The sequence below is a fragment of the Saccostrea cucullata genome, unplaced genomic scaffold (assembly GCF_032062105.1).
Source record: "Saccostrea cucullata isolate Sc308-1 unplaced genomic scaffold, CSIRO_AGI_Scuc_v1 ctg520, whole genome shotgun sequence".
Lineage (NCBI taxonomy): Eukaryota > Metazoa > Mollusca > Bivalvia > Ostreida > Ostreidae > Saccostrea > Saccostrea cuccullata.
The window spans coordinates 143,354-152,500 of record NW_026930967.1 but is presented as its reverse complement, the minus strand read 5'-3'; the positions used below and the strand labels follow the sequence as shown (position 1 = coordinate 152,500).

Below are 9,147 nucleotides of genomic sequence, written 5' to 3'. Positions count from 1 at the left end.
GCCAGGAAAGATGAAAGTCATGTGGAAGCATCTTCAGGTAGTGTAGAGTCAAGTTTTTTTCAAATCATGACCCCCAGGGGAAGGGAAGGGGGGGGGGGGCAGAATGGCTGATCAAACTTTTACATAGAAGTATATAGGGAAAATCTTTAAAAATCTTCTTCTCAAGAACCACTTGGCCAGGAAAGATGAAACTCATGTGAAATCTTCTTCAGGTAGTGTAGATTCAAGTTTGTTCAAATCATGACCCCTGGGATAGGGAAGGGGGACAGAAAGGCTGATCAAAGTTCTACATTGGACTAGATAGGGAAATCTTTTAAAATCGTCTTCTCAAGTACATGTACTTCAAAGCCATGATTAGTGACATTTATGTGGAATCATCCTCAGGTAGTGTAGATTCTAGTTTGTTTAAATCATAACCCCCCAGGGTTAGGGTGGACCACAATAGGGATGCAAGTTTTACATTAAAATACATAAAAAAATCTTCTCAAGAATAGCAATGCCATGATTAGTAATACTAGTATTTATATGGAAGCATTTTCGGGTAGGGTAGAATTAAATTTGTTCAAATCATAACCCCCAAGGATAAGGTGGGACCACAATCCACAATGGTGGATCAAAGTTATACATAGAAAAATAAAGGAAAAAAAATCCCAAGAACAGAAAAGCTATGTATAGTCATATAGATGGTTTTCCTTTGACAAAGTTTGCCTAGGAGTTATTTCCCTTTAGCTGCTTTCTTGTAGGGCAAAGCAGTAAATTTTCCTCTTTGAGCAACCAATATTAAACATGCATGCCAGAAATATGTGGGTGGAAATATTTACAATCTCAAATTTATGAATTAATAGAGGCTTTAAAAAAACTTTTTCCGTAAGAAAAATAGTGTTAGCTTTTACCTCAGTAATCAGTATAACAAATTGAACTTGGTTGAATAATGAAGGAATCTGGGAGAGTTGCCCTACAACATAGCGGCCATGGGGAATAACTCTTGCTTAAATTAGCTCAACGGAAAACCATCTATTGACATTTAAGCATCCTCATGTATTGAAGATTTAAATTTATTCAAATCATGGCCCTTTTGGGTAGGGAGGGAAACAATGGGGAATCAAATTCAAATTATTATAAAGTTATATATAGGAAGAAAATGTTTAAAAAAATCTTTTTATCAATAACAGCAAAGTCATATGCTATATTAATATGAAGGCAATCTCAAGTAGTATTAAAATTCAAGTCCCCTCCTCCCTTCTGATTTGTGCTTTTAACCTAGCTAATTTGCTCAGGTGAGCAATGTGGCCCATGGGCCTCTTGTTAAATTTTGGGGGTGTTTGTTTTCAAATTGGTTTGAAGGCATGTTTTGACACTATAAGGTCAAAGATCATCAAACTTTGTCAGCTGATGCATCTTGGGTCCTTGAACAACGTCAAATTAAAAGTAGGTCACCATGACTTACTTTTTGAATTTTATGACTAATCCTTTCTAAAACATTTAATCCCATTATTTCCGACACTGAGGGTGTTTAGAATCATCAAATCTTGTAAGTTGATGCATCTTGAGACCTGAAAACATATTTATGAAAAAGTAGGTCACTGTGACATACTTTATAGCTCACCTGAGCCGAAGGCTCAAGTGAGCATTTCTGATCAAAATTTGTCCATTTTCTGTCGTCGTCGTTGTCGTAAACTTTTCACAATTTCATCTTCTTCTCAAGAACTCACTGGGCAAATTTCAACCAAACTTGGACAATGTGTCCTTGGGTGAAGGGGATTCAAGCTTGTTCAAATGAAGGGTCACGCCCTTTTTCAAGGGGAGACAATTCAGAAATAGTGAAAATTTGGTGTTATGTATTAAAAATCTTCTTCTCAAGAACCACTATGCCAGGAAAGATAAAACTTATAGGGAAGTAGATTCAGTTTTGTTCAAATCATGACCCCCAGGGTAAGGGTGGGGCCACAACAGCTGGTCAAAGTTTAACATAGAAATATATAAATTCTTTAAAAATCTTCTTCTCACGAACAGCAAAGGCATGAATAATAATATTTATATGGAAGCATCCTCAGGTAGTGTAAATTCAAGTTTGTTCAAATCATGACCCCGGGGGGTCAGGCTTTGAACAAAGTTGATCTAAATGTAGGTCATCCTGACCTACATGTACTTTCAACATTTTTATGGCTACATTTAAGTACCTCAGGTACTTACTGGTTTAGAATCATCAAACTTTGTCAGTTGATGCATTTTGGGTTTTCAGAGAATGTTGACCAAAAAGTAGGTCACTGTGACCTAATTTTGACATTTTATGGCTTTATTCAAGTATTTCTGGTTGGCTTAGAAACTTCAAACTTTTTCAGTTGATGCATCTTGGGTTTTCGGAGAATGATGTTCAGAAGTAGGTCATGGTGACCTTCTTCTGACATTTTGTGGCTATATTTAAGTATCTCAAGTACTTATTGGTTTAGAATCATCAAACTTTGTCAGTTGATGCATCTTGGGTTTTCAGAGAATGTTGATGGTGACCAACTTTTGAATATTTCAGGTACTTATTGGCTTAGAATAATCAAACTTTGTCAGTTGATGTATCTTGGATTTTCAAAAACCGTCTACTAAAAAATAGGTCATCGTGACCTACTTCTGACATTTTATGGCTATATTTAAGTATCTCTATTACTTATTGGCTTAGAAAAATTAAACTTTGTCAGTTGATGTCTTGGGTTTTCCAAGAATGTAGTCAAAAAAGGTAGGTCAAGGTGACCTACTTTTGACATTTTATGGCTATATTTAAGTATCTCAAGTACTTATTGGTTTAGAATCATAAACTTTGTCAGTTGATGTCTTGGGTTTTCAGAGAATGTCGACAAAAAGTAGGTCACGGTGACCTACTTTTGAATATCTCAGGTACTTATTGGCTTAGAATCATCAAACTTTGTCAGTTGATGTATCTTGGGTTTTCGGGGAACGCAAACCAAAAATTACATCACCTTGACCTACTTTTGACATTTAATGGCTATATTTTCATATCCAGAGTACTGATTGACCTAGAATTGTTTAACTTTGTCAGTTGGGGCATCTTTGATTTTCGGAGAAAAAGTACTTATTGGCTTATAATCATCAAACTTTGTCAGTTGATGTATCTTGGGTTTTTGAAAATCGTCTACTCAAAATTAGGTCACAGTGACCTACCTGTGACAGTTTATGGCTATATTTAAGTATCTTGTGTACTTATTGGCTTAGAATCAGCAAATTTTGTTAGTTTTTTGATGCATCTTGGGTTTTCGGAGAGTGTAGACAAAAAAGTAGGTCACCATGACCTACTTTTAAATATCTCAAATACTTATTGGCTTAGAATGTTGAATCTTTGTCTATTAATGCATCTTGAGTCCTCAGACAACTTCAATTTTAAAGTAGGTCACTGTGACCTACTTACGGTTTTTTTATAGCTTTATTAAAATATCTTCAGTCTTAGCTGGCTAAGAATCATCAAACTTCGTCAGTTGATGCAACTTGGGTCTTAGGATACTTAGGGTTAGAGGCTTCAAACAGAAGTGATAGATTGTACAATTTATCAGAAGAGCGATTCAAGGCCCTTGGGCCTCTTGTTGAACATCAACTCCACTACATTGAGTAGACCTATACATCTTACTTGTTGGAAATCTCTTAGCACCATTGTTTAGCAGCATTATTATAAATTTATAGGAATTCTGTCCTAACATGACAACTAATAGATAATATTTGTCCATTGCTGTGAGACTTTGGTCTGTCTTCCTTAGAATTAAATATGTAGGCATTGACTGAGTGTTGGGAATGTTTTTACTTGTACTGTTTTCTTCAGCACTTTGCTTCAGCCTCTTCTGGTTGACCCTGTGTCTGCGTTCATGATGTCCTATTTATTATTGGGTTTTGTGCTTTTAGCTCTTCCGAGCCAAAGGCTCAGAGATCTAATGCTATGGTCATTTGTGCGGTGTGCGATGTGCTTAAACTTTTTAAAATATGGGCCATAACTCAAGAACCTCTTGGCCAATCATTGTCAAATTTGTCACAGGGCATTCTTGGCTTCGGTTGCACATACCATAATAAAATTTTGTATACAGATTTATCATTAAAATATCTAGGTCCAGTTCTGTTTTGGGTATGATAGAGCAATTTTTGACAGAGTTATGCCCCTTGGACTTAGAAAAATTCCAATTATCTGGGGAGGGGGTATAAGTGTTTTAAAAACATCTCATTTACATTGTATGATGTGGGCACAAACCCCAGAAAAATTAAAAGGTAAATATATAATATCATGGAAGAGAAAGTCTGCACATTAAAACCAATGAACCATAACTCCATCTCCAGGGTCCTCTACAATACATGTATGCCAATTCGATTGTAGATTTTTTCAGGTAACATTTTTGTCCCTGTTTCTTAAACTTATCTTAACTTAAGTTATGACCATATAAAATTGTGACCATAAGTTAATTATGATTATGAAAGTGGGGTGGGGGGTGCAGCCAGAGAAAAAATTTTCAACTAACCTGAAAAAAAACCTGTCAAGCAAAAATAAAAGGGGGTCAACTTCTTTCAGTACCATATTTTCTTCCCTAAAAAAACCCCAACATAACCCTTATTTGACCTTACTGCAACAAAAAGTGGGAGGAGGGGGGGGGGGGGGAGGGCAACTGGCCTTATTATGAACATTCTCAATAGTAGTAAAAAGTTATGTTTGGGAATTAAAACATGGGGTGCAGGCTCCAGTCTGTCTGTAAACTTATTACAGCTTTGACTTCTTCTCCAGAACCACTGGGCCAGAAAAGATGAAACTTATGGGGAAACATCTTCAGGTATTGTAGATTCAAGTTTATTCAAATCATGACCCCACTTACATAAGAATATACGAGGGCTGTTCGGAAATTATTGAGACATTTGCTGAAACTCTATAAAGGACAGAGATAAGTTCATGAAAATTTGTCAACATTTTATACAGAACGAATAAAACAGTTATGCAAAATTTCTTATTTCTATGGTTATCAGATAAGTTCTGGTGAAATCATACACTTGCATGTGTCCATTGACCTGGAGCAGCATCGCTACGTCATTTTAATGTTACTTTAGCCAGAGATATTTTCGCATGTAAAACGATCGAGAAGCACTTAGTCCGTTTCTTTGTTTGTTTTTAGCTCTACTGGTCAGAGACCAGAAGAGCTTATGCAATGGAAAGGTGTCCGTCATCCGTCCGTCTAGCTGTCCGTCTGTCTGTAAACAATTTTTCAAAATGCTACTCCTCCTACAATTTTAGTCTTATTTCAATATAACTTGGTACACAAGTAGAATACACTAAAATACATAAACTAGTGCATCAGTTTTTGATTTCGATGAACAGTGTTGCCATGGTTACTAAAAATAGAAATTTTTGAGAAATTCCTTTAAAATGCTACTCCTCCTAAAATTTTGGTCTGATTTCAATAAAATTTGGCACACAATTAGACTACACTAAGATACATAATTTTATTTATTGCTGCCTGTTGCAAAGTTTCAGATCCAAGTGCTACTTTTCCTTTGTTACATAGCTCTAACAGACCATTAGAGCTACAGTCTCATCAGAGACTTCTGGTTACATATAACATTACAAAAATTCAAACCAATTCCCTTTTTTCATTTACAGATGCTGAATTTCCCTGTATTCATCCTGACAGCAACAACAGAAAGTGTGTATGATTATGAAAGGGGGTGTTTGTTATTTGATGTCCCTCTCAAGAATTTTTAACTTGTAGAAGTTGCCACAACTTGCCGGTGGAGAGCTACAAATTTTTACCTATTCTTGACACTGACATGAGCAGTGAGGGATCTTTTTTGTGCCAAAGCCTACAGTAACTCTAACATGGGACCTTGTTAAGAAATAGTCTCATCAAAAGGAAATATCTCCACATCTCACAGTGCCAGGATAAGATTGAACCTGCGATGTTAGGATAACCCCTTACTTCACAACTCTAGGGCAGAGGCTCTAACCACTTGATTTACCATGATAACAAAATGTGCAGTAAATGAATAAATATTACATGTATTTTTAAATATTTACATTTCCAATGTCTTTGTCCGAGATAAAATTACCAATTGTAAATGTAATTGATTTCCTCATGAATGTTTTGGCGCGGTTCCAAAAAAACCACGTGCAAGGCGGGACAACACCTAGAGAGAAGCAGGCTTGGAGCCCGTGGATTGGCGGAATCAAAGCATGTAAATATAAGGAATAACTGTCAGATTTTTCGAATTCATGAAGATGATCAATGGATTGGCTTGTGTGATAATTTTATGCATAAACGCCTTCGGCAAATTATCACACAAGCCAATCCATTGATCACTTCATGAATTCGAAAAATAAGACAGTTATTCCTTAAATGGAATACATTGGATACATATATTGATTACTATGTAAATGATAATGATTCAATAAGTCACAGTATAATATGGCAATAACATATGCTGTATATGTTATTAGGTCACCTGAGTAAACTCAGGTGACCTATTGCTATCTGTTTTTGTCCATCGTTGTGCGTCGTGCGTTATGCGTTAACATTTGAACATTTTCAGCTTCATCTCTGCAACCACTGAACCAATTTCAACCAAATTTGCCAAAAAGCATCTATGGGTAAAGGGGAACAAAAGTTATGAATTTCATGATCCCTGCCCCCCTGGGGCCTGAGGGTTGGGGCCAAAACCACTAAAATTAATGCAATCTTTAAAAATCTTCTTCTTTACTCCTGGACATCAAGCAGTCAAACTGTTTGCATGATTGTAATCAGCATTGAGTCCTCTACCAAAATTTTGAAATTCATGACCCTGGGATCAGGGGTTTTAGTGCTAGGGCGGGGCTAAATAAGTATATAGTGAAAATGCATTATTTCTTTGAAAATCTTCTTCTCTGCTCCTGGGTATTAAATAGACTAACTAAGTGCATAGTTATGATGAGCATGAGTGCCTCTACCAAAATTGTGAATTTTATAATCAATAGAGCCCCAGGGTCAGGGGTTCTGGTGTAAGGGCAGGGCTCTATTAATTGTATAGTGAAAATACATGAATTCTTTGAAAATCTTCTTCTCTGCTCCTGGGTATTAAATAGACTAAGTACATAGTTATAATGAGCAAGAGTGCCTCTACCAAAATTGTGAATTTTATGGCCCCAGGGTCAGGGGTTCTGGTGTTCGGGCGGGGCTCTATTGATTATATAGTAAAAATACATGAATTCTTTGAAAATCTTCTTCTCTGCTCCTAGGTATTAAATAAACTAACGAAGTGCATAGTTATGATCAGCAAGAATGCCTCTACCAAAATTGTGAATATTATGGCCCCAGGGTCAGGGGTTCTGGTGTTAGGGCGGGGCTCTATTGATTATATAGTGAAAATACATGAATTCTTTGAAAATTTTCTTCTCTGCTCCTAGGTATTAAATAAATTAACTAAGTGCATAGTTATGATGAACAAGAGTGCTTCTACCAAAATTGTGAATTTTATGGCCCCAGGGTCAGGGGTTCTGGTGATAGGGTGGGGCTCTATTGGTTATATAGTAAAAATACATGAATTCTTTGAAAATCTTCTTCTCTGCTCCTAGGTATTAAATAAACTAAGTGCATAGTTATGATGAGCATGAGTGCCTCTACCAAAATTGTCCAAGGGCCCCAGGGTCAGGGGTTCTGTTGTTAGGGCGGGGCTCTATTGATTATATAGTGAAAATACATTAAATCTTTGAAAATTTTCTTCTCTGCTCCTAGGTATTAAGCAGATGAACTACCTATATAGTTATGATGAGCAAATACTTATTTCAACAATCAAGAAAAAACAATAATATTGTTTTTAATGAAATCTTAAAATATTTAAACAATTACTTTATTGTTTAGAAGAAAAATTTTCAGGAAATATATTTTACAAAAATAGATGGTCCAAGTGGAAATGTCTTTTTAAATTGTGTCTAATAGTAACTCTTAATATAATTACTGATTGAATATGCATTGCATATTGCGTAAGTTTATGTTTATGTATATTATACGTATATTGAAGTGTATCTATCCTTATGTATGTATACTAGATGTTTATAAATGTGTGTGTATTTGTTTGTTTTTCCAACAGGTATGAGAGTGGGAGAGAGAGGTGTATATGTCTTGCAATTACTTAAATTAAAAAAAAATGATGAGCAAGGGCCCTAATCTTCCAGAATTGTGAATTTCAAGGCCCCAGGGTCCGGGGTACCATAGAGGGTGGGGGCTGTACTTATATACTGAAAATGAATGAATTGTTTGAAACCTGCTCCTTGGTATTAATCAAATATTTTTGAAAAGCAAGGATGCCTTTTCAAAAATTGTGCAATGTGTGGATCTAGGCCTAAGGGTCAGGGGTTCATGTGTGGTAGGGGCACTACTGATTATTGCTGAATATTACTGATTAGTTGAAATACATGCTCAGGTGACCTATAAGGCCCATGGGCCTCTTGTTTGATAATATATAGTACAAGCCAGAAGTGTTACAGACAATTAGGGAAAATGACAGGAAAAATGAATGTAAATTTCAATGAGTGTCACTTGACTTTCATTTGACTTAAAAGCCTCTAAGGCCATTTCACTAAAAAGCTGTCCAAGTAAAATTTACATCCAAAATTTTTTAAATATCAAAACTTTTCTCAGAAAAAAGTGGAGAAAGTGGGAAACAATATAATTGTATTCATCCCTTCCATCTTGACATCTTCCTCCTCATATAACACTGTCTGGCCTGTTTTTTGAATTGATTGGTGTTTTTATTTTTAATTATTCCTTTATGTCACAAAAAGTTAGGATTATTTGCATCCAGTTCGACTCCCCAATGTGAAATACTTACCTGAATGCCAATGTATAGATGTACAACAGTTATAGCGCAAGTTGGAGATTCATTATTCTAGATAGGATACACTGAATAAACTGAAAATAGAAAAAAAAAAAAAAAAAAAAGCAGCGTCGTTCCATTTTGGATCTCTCTTTTCTCCCCAGAGCCCAACTATCAGTACTTTCAGTACCTTAATTATTTCTTAACATTCATCTCAGATTTATGTTCACAGCACTGTGGCTAAATTATTTTATTTCTTAGCATCGGAATGAATATGCTCTCATTAGACAAGTTTTCTAGAAAATCTTATACAAGGTCTTATCTTGTCTT

At 35.7% G+C, this 9,147-nt stretch overlaps 1 protein-coding gene across 1 annotated transcript in view; it reads right to left on the bottom strand.

Moving 5' to 3' along the window:
• The window catches only part of LOC134230748 (uncharacterized), a 23,054-nt gene extending 14,131 nt beyond the window's left edge, over positions 1–8,923 (bottom strand). Inside the window, exon 1 of the mRNA XM_062712587.1 lies at positions 8,833–8,923. The gene's annotated coding sequence lies outside the window, so the exon portion shown is untranslated. The remainder of the gene's footprint in view (positions 1–8,832) is intronic.
• Positions 8,924–9,147: the final 224 nt, after the last annotated feature.